General features: G+C 42.8%; 1 long non-coding RNA gene across 1 annotated transcript; it reads left to right on the forward strand.

Annotated features, from left to right (window-relative positions):
* The first annotated feature begins 1,843 nt into the window (after positions 1 to 1,843).
* Positions 1,844 to 8,416, forward strand: LOC146809988 (uncharacterized). Its single transcript, XR_014966528.1, has 2 exons — positions 1,844 to 3,503; positions 3,611 to 8,416. It is a non-coding gene; the product is annotated as an uncharacterized LOC146809988 (long non-coding RNA).
* The last annotated feature ends 1,231 nt before the right edge of the window (positions 8,417 to 9,647 follow it).

A 9,647-nucleotide genomic window follows, 5' to 3' on the forward strand; every position in this document is an offset into this window, starting at 1 on the left:
TGCCTCCTGGGAGGATCACTTGCGCCACCTCTGGGAAGTGTTGATGGCACTGCACAGAGCAGGCCTCACAATCAAGGCCAATATGTGCCAGATTGGGCAGGGTTCTGTGGTGTACTTGTGACACCAGGTGGGGAGTGGCCAGGTGGCACCCCTGCAGCCCAAGATTGAAACCATCCTGGCTTGGGAACCCCCAAGGACCCAGACCCAGGTGAGGGCCTTCTTAGGACTCACGGGTTACTACAGGTGGTTTGTCAAGGGGTATGGAAACATTGTTGCACCCTTGACTGAGCTGCCTTTCAAGAAGCGGCCAAAGATTGTGAACTGGACTGACACCTGTCAGAAAGCTTTTGATGCCCTCAAGACTGCCATGTGTACAGCACCCGTACTCCAGGCGCCCAATTTTGCTAAGGAATTTGTTGTCCAGACAGATGCTTCAGAGCATGGGGTGGGGGCTGTTCTGTCACAGATGAATGAGGAGGGACTAGACCAACCTGAAGCCTTCATCAGTAGGAGGTTACTTCCACGGGAACAGAGGTGGAGTGCAATTGAGCGTGAGGCATTTGCTGTGGTCTGGGCACTGAAGAAGCTGAGACCATACCTGTTTGGGACTCACTTACGGGTTCAGACAGACAACAGGCCCCTCAGATGGTTGATGCAGATGAGGGGTGAGAATCCCAAGTTGTTGAGGTGGTCCATTTCCCTACAGGGTATGGACTTCATGGTGGAACATCGCCCTGGTACAGAACACGCCAATGCTGATGGTCTGTCCAGATTTTTCCGCCTTAGTGATGAGAACTTCCAAGGGGATGGGTAGTTCTCCCCACATTTCAGCTGGAGGGGACGCGTGTTAGACCTGACACCATTGGCGTGGGTCTCTCTTCCATTTTTCACTGTTGTCTCCTTTGTTTTCTCTGGTAATAGATGCTCTGGGCGCTGTGTCACTGCCATTCTGTGCCACAGCGCGAATGCTCCCTGTGTAAATATTACATGTGAATTGGTATATCCATGATTGTCTTATTTGGTTTACCTGTTAGTCCCTAGTAGCGTGGCCTGTGTGTGCCCAGGGCTGGTAAACCAAATGCTGCTGGTGGGCCTGCAGCGCTGGTTTGCGCCACCCACAGAAGCAGCTTGTAAAGTGTGCCTCAGACCTGCCACTGCAGAGTCTGTGTGCAGTCCAGAACTGCCATCTTGGCTGTGAAGTGCACCCAATTCCCAGCCCCTGAACCTTCCCTTGGCATCATGTGAGCCACCCCTCTGGTAGGGTCATTATATGTGTAAGGTAGGACATGCCCTGGTGTGTGTAGCATGTCCTGGTAGTGAATTACATCCAATTTCGTTTTTCACTACTGTAAGACTACCTGTTCTCCATAGGCCAGAATGGGAGGTTTGGCTATTACATTCTATAGTCCTAGCTGACCCAAAGAACATGGTAGAAAAACGAATTTAGAATTGTCGTAAATTGGCTGCGATTAAATTAGCGTTAGCAGAATCCATCTGGTATTTACAGGCTATCCTGTACATTTTGTGGAATCCATTTTGTATTTCTGGCAGCCATTTTGTCTTCCCTTGTGCTCTGTTTAAAGGACTGGCTATACTTAGACTCTGCTACCCTGCACATGCGCAGGAATATCTAACTGTCCATGCATCTGTTTTTAGTCTGTAACTATCAGGTTGTTTCTACCAGAGTCAGCAACTGCTAGCTCCTCCTATACTATTTACGGTGCATTTCTGTATGACCATCTATGTATGTAACTCTTCTCATGTATGCTTGCATCGTCCTTTTCCTGAGCCCCTGTGTGGGTATAAAAGACCCATGGTTCTTCTACTCTGGGTACTACCTTCATTCAGCACCACAGGGTGCTGGGTGAATGTGGTTCCACCTCCTGAGGTTTAATAAACTATGTATTTTCTATTTCAGATTCTGTGCCAACTTCTTTCTAATAGTCTGAGGACTCTGTGCAGAGAAGGGCGAACCCCTTGCACTGGTAGGCCTAGCTGAGGTCTATTTTCTACAATTGGCGCCTCAACGTGGGGCTCATCGGTGACTCGGATGCCCAAAGGATTGGTCGCGACGAAGGATTGGAATCTCGCTCTGGACGTGATCACTGCCCGATAAGACCAGAGTCTTGGCATCCACGGCGACTTTTCCTTTCTTTCTGATCTGACCATCCAGGTGGCACCGGTCCTCGACTGAGATCTCTTCTGTTGATTCACCGTGCAGTGACCATTTGGTCGATTTTAGAACTTGGCAGGATGAATCTGAACACCAAGTGATTGGTAAGTGTCTGCGGCGCTTGCTGTTGGTTTTGATGCCTGTGATTGGTAAGGTAGTTTAGTAACGCTTACTGTGGCTTTGAGTATGGTATATTTTGTGTTGGCCAACTTGGTTTGTTTTGACATATGTGACTTGCAATTCACATAGGCAGGTAATGAGGAGAATTTTCTCTAACTGAATTGATTTGAACGGCACATCGTACTAAAGGTACTTTAAGTGCTACTTTGATTATAATATTGCATATTCTGCACTATTTTTTGGCATATCTGTCTTTAGCACACTTCAAAAGATGTGTTGCCTTTGGAATGGTACCAAAATGAAACTTGATGAAGCACAACTGGCCCCCCCTCGGAGGGGACGCCTAATAGGGATATGTATATTAAGTATGGTCTTTCTTCTATAATGTACAGCGCATTATGGAATAAAAATACTTGTAAGTGGTGACTAGTACCCCGAGGAACTAAATATGTACATAAAAGGATCCTGGTCTGTGCACTTAGTAACATTCATAAGTGATGAGATGCAGAGCGTTTTTTTTTTTGGTGTTCTGCCAGCCAAATCTGGTGAATATGACTTGCAACTAGTATTTACAAATGGTTTGGTTTAAGTACAGTCTGTGGGCTGTCTTTTGTTTCTGTCTTAAGTGTTGATTTGTGGGTTAAATGTGTGTTTACATGTTATGGTGTGGTAAATTGTGTTTTGGATGTTGCTAGCACTGGAAAAAGCGTGTGATTGAATGACTGTGAATATGTGAAAGAATTCTGAGAAGTGAAATTGTTAAGGAGTAAATTTAATTTGGTCTCATCACCATCAATAAGTCGCAAAAGGAAATTGAGAGGGGTGTAGCAAGAGAAAGAGCAACCCCTGTGATTTGATGACACCCTTAATGTACAAAAGTATTAATGAAGAGTAATTAGGGACCCGTTAAAAGTTTAGCTTGGAAAAATTGTGGGTATTTCGAATTTGCAAATTGTTCCTATGCAGCTTTGTGTTCTTGGTGGTTCAGTGAGCCAATGTGCTGGGTCCACAGGGTTGTAGGTTCTAATTTAAGCTGAACCTGCTAATCTGAGAATTGAACCTAAATTTATGACCCTTGAAAAGAAATTGTATATTAAAATAAATGTTTCCATAGGGCAAATTATTGCAGTTTAGATAACATTAGGAAGGCTTTTTGTCTTTGACAGCTTCAGGGCTGTGCAAGGCAGATTTTGACCTTGCAGCTTGTAAGGTGGGGGCTAAAAATAGAGGAGTGAACCAGGAGGTGAAATCACTGCTTAGAAAGCTTCACTGACATGAAAATGTGTAATGCTTGCAGCAGGACAGCCTTGGAGAAAGGTGGGGGCTAGGAGCACTCGCTGTGGCCCGGTTCTGCGCTGAGGTTTAGCTTCTCTGATGAGACAGGGCAGCTGAGGAACGAAACCCAAGGAGCCTTCCTCTGCCCTATTTTGTGCAAAGACCAGTTAGACTTTCCATAGAAAACTGTTTTTATTTTTTTTTTAAAACTGTTGCATTAATCCTACACAAAAAGTAAAATGATGCTCTTGCTTGAAATTTTAAGGGCTATATGCCTATATAAAAACGATTTTCCAATTGAGAATTAATTTTCTCAGTGGAAATTGTGGCGCAAAATTAACATGGATTATCGGATAAGAGTTTTACCTTTAGAAAGTTAAAATTAAGATGACCTGTGTAAAGAGAAAAACGAAATTGTGTGTTTTACAATAGACTAAATTCAGATACAAAATGTCACAGCATTTATCTTTTGTATAGGGTATTCAAAGGCATTCACATTATACAGCACGACAGATTTGTGTTGGCTTGAAGGGTTGACTTGCAAGGCGTGTGAATTTCGACACCTTTACGTGTTAAACAGCTGTGTCAACAAGACCATTTCTATTTCGGACTCCGGCTACAGAGAATAGTTGAAGTCAAAAACACGGAGTAAAATTCTGCATTTCAGACTGCTGTTTCCAAAGTTAGAAATGTAGTTTCATTATTTTTGCAGATTGACAGTAGGGATTTTTTTTTCTTAATGCCTTTTTTTTTTAAAAATAAGGATAAGAGTGGTTTTTGATGTTCAATAATAATGGCTGTCCTTCATTTAAAAGTGGCGCAGACTTAAGATGTTTCAAGATAAGCTTCTGTGCTTAGGGCTAAGAATTAATGTGTTTCAATATAATAGGCAAGGGATGCAGCTCGCTTTTCATATGTAGACTCATCAAAATGATTAGATTTATTAACAAAAAATATATTTTGATTATATAAAAAAAAAATGTTATTTCAAATAGGTGCTAAAACAAATTCGTTTTTTACTATTTATAATGCCTAATAATGATACTGTGACCTCCTAGCATCCAAATTGCATTTAAGCCGTGCTATACAGCAATAGGGGGTCAATTACATGTGAAAATGTCACTTTACCCAGGCGTACAAAACTCATTTTTATAAGGGTATACATTATACATTTTTGATGCCACATCTCTGGGATATGTAGAGGACATTCTGGGGATGACTATTATGCAAAAACATTGTAGGATGTTAATTTTTAAGTGCCCTGAAAATCAAAGTCGAAATTGGGTAAAAATTCACTATTTAAGTGAGTTTTCTCCAGTCAGATCAGTTTTTAAACTGCCTGACGCCCCAGTAAATGCACATATGTAAGCATAGACCATCTATACTGCTAGACAAACGCTTGGCACACTGCTTATACATATCAATGTACAAAAATTGGCAGAAGTTATTAAGCTTACCTCTGAAATTGCTGGTAGACACACAGAGTGGGTTTTGCTGCTCTGTCTTCGGTCTTTAGGGTCACTTTGACTTGGAAGCACCACATGAAAACCTTGCATGCCTGCTGGGGAACAGCTGCATAGGTTATAGGTCAAAGTCCTACATTTAGAAGCCTGTAGGGCTCAGCACAACGTTGCTTTGACATTTCGACATTTGAAAGACGAAATGGCAGGGGAAGAAAGAGGTTTTTGCTTACCCTTTTTTTTTTTGGTAAAAGCAAGTTTTTGTGTGCACTCAATGCACATAGTATTTGTGACCTCTCTTTAAAGGACAATGGCTCTGCCATATATATATAGTATAAATGTTTTTAGGGTTGAATTCAGGAAGCAATGGGATTCAGTTTGACTTCATGCGGTCTCATGTTGCACTAGTACATTTGCTAAAGGAATATGTTCTTTGGCTAGCTGAAATGTGCTATTTCGCTCCTCAGAGTTTGTTTATGCCCAGTTGCTACAAATTAGGGTTGATAGTGTTGACAGAATGAAACCTGGTACAGGTTTCTTACCGTCAAAACTGGGGAGTGGAGGCTAGCTCCTCTACAAATTAAGGGTAGGCAAATTTATGTGTTCTCTCTCTTTTTCTTACTTTTTTTGAGCCTGTCTAAACTGTCTGTGAAATAACCATGAGACATTAAATTGGCTATTCAGTAATACTGTTTTAAACATTATTAGCATTAATAAAACGAATAAATATATTTTGCTATGTTACTACCCATCCTCCCTGATGGAATTATGAGAGGATGAGTAGTCTAGGTTGCTGTTTCCTTATTTGATCTTTAAGGGGAACTAGCTGTGGGTAGTTTTTGTTTGAAAATTCTCAGGTGACAACACCACTATTGTTTGTTATTCTCATGCTACATACAGTTTTGCAAGGGCATTGCTAGTTTTATTAGCTAGTCTGTGTAAATAAACTGACAGTCCTTACTAGAACTAATGTTGCATAGTTTGGATTGTGAAAATGTAGAATGCAGGGAAGAGGTCTATGTGATCCTTAGCAAACATTTTTGAGGAAAATATTGTTTTACAGGAGTCTGTTAGTCACAAGATGTTCCGCTGGAGAACATGTACCCATTATGTTGAAGTTTTTAGTTCTGTATGTAATAGGAATCCCTGTTAAATTAGCAGTGTTAGATTTTCCTGTTGCTCCTATAACATGAGAGCATGGTCCTGAGTATACAATATAGGTGCTTTAATTAAGAAAAATCATTTTAGAAGTGTCTGCAGTCCTGTACAAATAATGCAATGTAAAACGTGTATAACATTTCCTTTTTCTTGAGGGTCTTTAGAAATGAACACAGACTTCCTTGACTGCTTGGCAATTGGGTGACGTATTACTCTTGTCAGTTCACTAAAGAGTTTTTATACTTGCTAATAGGTCCAGACTGTTGTTTTATTTACTCTCACATATATGAAAGTGGTTCCAGGGTGCCTTGTTAATATATGGGGCGTCCCTGGACTAGGAAGTATTCTGAGACTATCCTCTCTGTTGATAGATTATTTTTGTGCCTTGTCTAAAGACCTTTTGTTCTGTCCACCAATAGATATTTGCTGCTTTACAACCATTGCCAGAGGGGCGCGTACATCAGATCCAGCTTGAGGAGTCAGCACCAGTCCAGCTTGAAGTCAAAGTGAAGGTAACCTGCACAGGCACTGCTGGCAACCAGGACCTCAGTGAAGGTAGAAGGCCGGAAGCATTGTGATGAGCGTACCCCTGCTACTATCTTGGGCGAAAGACGGGGTCACAAATCAGAAAGGAGAAATCGTGGATCAAGCTTTTGATGCCCAGCTGAGAGTCACAGACCGACCAGGAAGGGAAGAAGGTTTTTGCTTGAGGTAACCCCCTTTGAAACAAGGGTTGCTTCAGAGATCCTAGCATCAGGCCTCTGAATCCTGGTCCCAAAGTGGCTGTAAAGGAGATACCTGGGCACACTGAATGCAATCCATGGCCCCAACGAAAGAGAAGTGTGCCAGCAGAGCAATACAGGAGTTAGGGAAGGACTTGAGTTCAGGGTACAGGTGCTGTGTCTCTGGTGCCTGTTAGATTGAAATGAAGAAAACTGGTGCACTGCCTGAGACACTGGACAGGATCGCTGAGCGCATTTGCCCTGGTGGGTGATTGCCCTATCCTGAAAGAAGAAACTTTTCCCTTGAAACTAGGCCATGATTCCTGAGTTGCGAGTTGTGCAGCTCCACCGTGGGAACAACAAGAGCCTGCCTGTGAGGCTCAAACGGACACAGGGAGAAGACTCCCCTCTGGTCGGTTGTACAGCGGCTTTAATTTCCCAAGGACTTCTTTTTCTTTTTGTTGAAAATGTACCCCATTGATCGTCCCATTATTGAGGAGGAGCAACCCTTTGCAGCTCTTCGTCCTAATTCTCATGGTCCTCCTGGTCCCCTGGATCCAGGATCATTTTTGTAAATAATATGTCTGACTGCTTTAATGTTTGTATTGGGTATAATGATAGATACTCTAGCCCTCATAAAGGAAACACTGGAAAAGTCTAGCGAAAATGTTTTTATTAGATATGTACTGTTGGATACTTTGATATTGAAATTGATGGTAACTGAAATGCATGGGAACCTTGAAAATGTTTTTACTGGATGGTTCTAGGATTTGCTAAGGACTAGAAAGCTAATAATTCTGTTTCTGATAATAGTAATTACTCTCTCCTGCTATCTGTATGACCCAATTCTCTGTTCCCTTTGTACTTCTGTTTATACCTCATACATACCCGCTTAACAATATTTAGAATGAGAAATGCCCACCTAGCAATGAATTAGGAAATTTATGAAAAGAAAAAAAAAATGTTATTAAAAATTAATATGCATATTTTTCATTTTTCCTACTGGATTATGGGAGATGTCTTCAGCTAACGCTAAAAGGGTCGTCTGTCGTAAATTGGCTGCGATTAAATTAGCGTTAGCAGAATCCATCTGGTATTTACAGGCTATCCTGTACATTTTGTGGAATCCATTTTGTATTTCTGGCAGCCATTTTGTCTTCCCTTGTGCTCTGTTTAAAGGACTGGCTATACTTAGACTCTGCTACCCTGCACATGCGCAGGAATATCTAACTGTCCATGCATCTGTTTTTAGTCTGTAACTATCAGGTTGTTTCTACCAGAGTCAGCAACTGCTAGCTCCTCCTATACTATTTACGGTGCATTTCTGTATGACCATCTATGTATGTAACTCTTCTCATGTATGCTTGCATCGTCCTTTTCCTGAGCCCCTGTGTGGGTATAAAAGACCCATGGTTCTTCTACTCTGGGTGCTACCTTCATTCAGCACCACAGGGTGCTGGGTGAATGTGGTTCCACCTCCTGAGGTTTAATAAACTATGTATTTTCTATTTCAGATTCTGTGCCAACTTCTTTCTAATAGTCTGAGGACTCTGTGCAGAGAAGGGCGAACCCCTTGCACTGGTAGGCCTAGCTGAGGTCTATTTTCTACAGAATGCCTGGACTCAGAATATTAAAATACATCTTTTAGTGAAGTTTATTTTTATATTCTGTGTTTGAAAATACCACTTTTAGAAAGTAGGTATTTTCTTGCCTAAGCCTTCCAGTGTGCTCTGCTGTTATGTGTATTGGCTGTCTGGTTTTGGAGGGACAGGGCAGGCTGAGTCAGACCTGGGTTAAATAGAGAGATCTGCATTGGAGTATGGGGAGGGGTAGCTCCTTGACCTGAATAGGGCAGTGCCTGCCAAGGTGAATGCTGGCTCCATCTCCCACTGTGCGTCTGATGGCAGACCCCCTCTTTCTGAAAGGAAGGATGCAGCCTGGTAAACAAAGTGCTCCAGGGCTGGGCAGAACTGGTTCTGGCTGGGTTCAGTGACTTGTAGCTTCTGAGAACAAAGACTTTTCGGGGTATAAATATCTGTGCTGAAACCCCTACAATAGGTATTGCTCCTGGACAACAAGAAGAGCCTCTCCCCGTGTAACTGAAGGAATCTGCAGGAGGTGACTGTCCTTGTGCTTGTGTGCTGTTCCTTGGATTGGCCTGCAGTGGTTACTACTGGACTTGGAAGAAGAGGAAAAGGACTTTGAAGGAAGTTTTCATTTATCTTGCTACAGCAATCACCCAAGGGCTAGAAGAGAGCTAGCCTCCTGCTGGAGTCTCAGGCACATCAGACTGCACCACCAGCCTCCTGTTTCCTCCCAGCAAGGATTTCTATCTGCAGGTGAGGCTCCTGTGAGTTCCAGGGTCTCTATTTCTACTACAGAGAAGAGAGTGCTGAAAATCGTCGCTAACGCCCGTTTGCAAGCCACCGCAGCTGAAAAGCGTATGGAAAATCATCGCGCTGCTGCCGCTGAGTGCTCGCTACCGGAGATCATCGCATCACACGTTTGCAGGCTGCCAAAGGCTCGCTAACCCGAAGATCATCGCGTTTGCAGGCTGCCAACTGCTCGCTAACCCTAAGATTATAGCATCGCATGTTTGCGGGCCTCCAAGTGCTCGTGAACCAGAGATCATCGCATCGAGTTCATCGCTTCATGACATCGCAGCGTGGACGCCAAGCGTCCACCATTTTCATCGCATCGCATCAGGATCGTCTCTCCCTCGCAGAGCGCTATTTCTTT

The sequence above is a fragment of the Triturus cristatus genome, chromosome 7, assembly GCF_964204655.1.
Source record: "Triturus cristatus chromosome 7, aTriCri1.1, whole genome shotgun sequence".
NCBI lineage: Eukaryota > Metazoa > Chordata > Amphibia > Caudata > Salamandridae > Triturus > Triturus cristatus.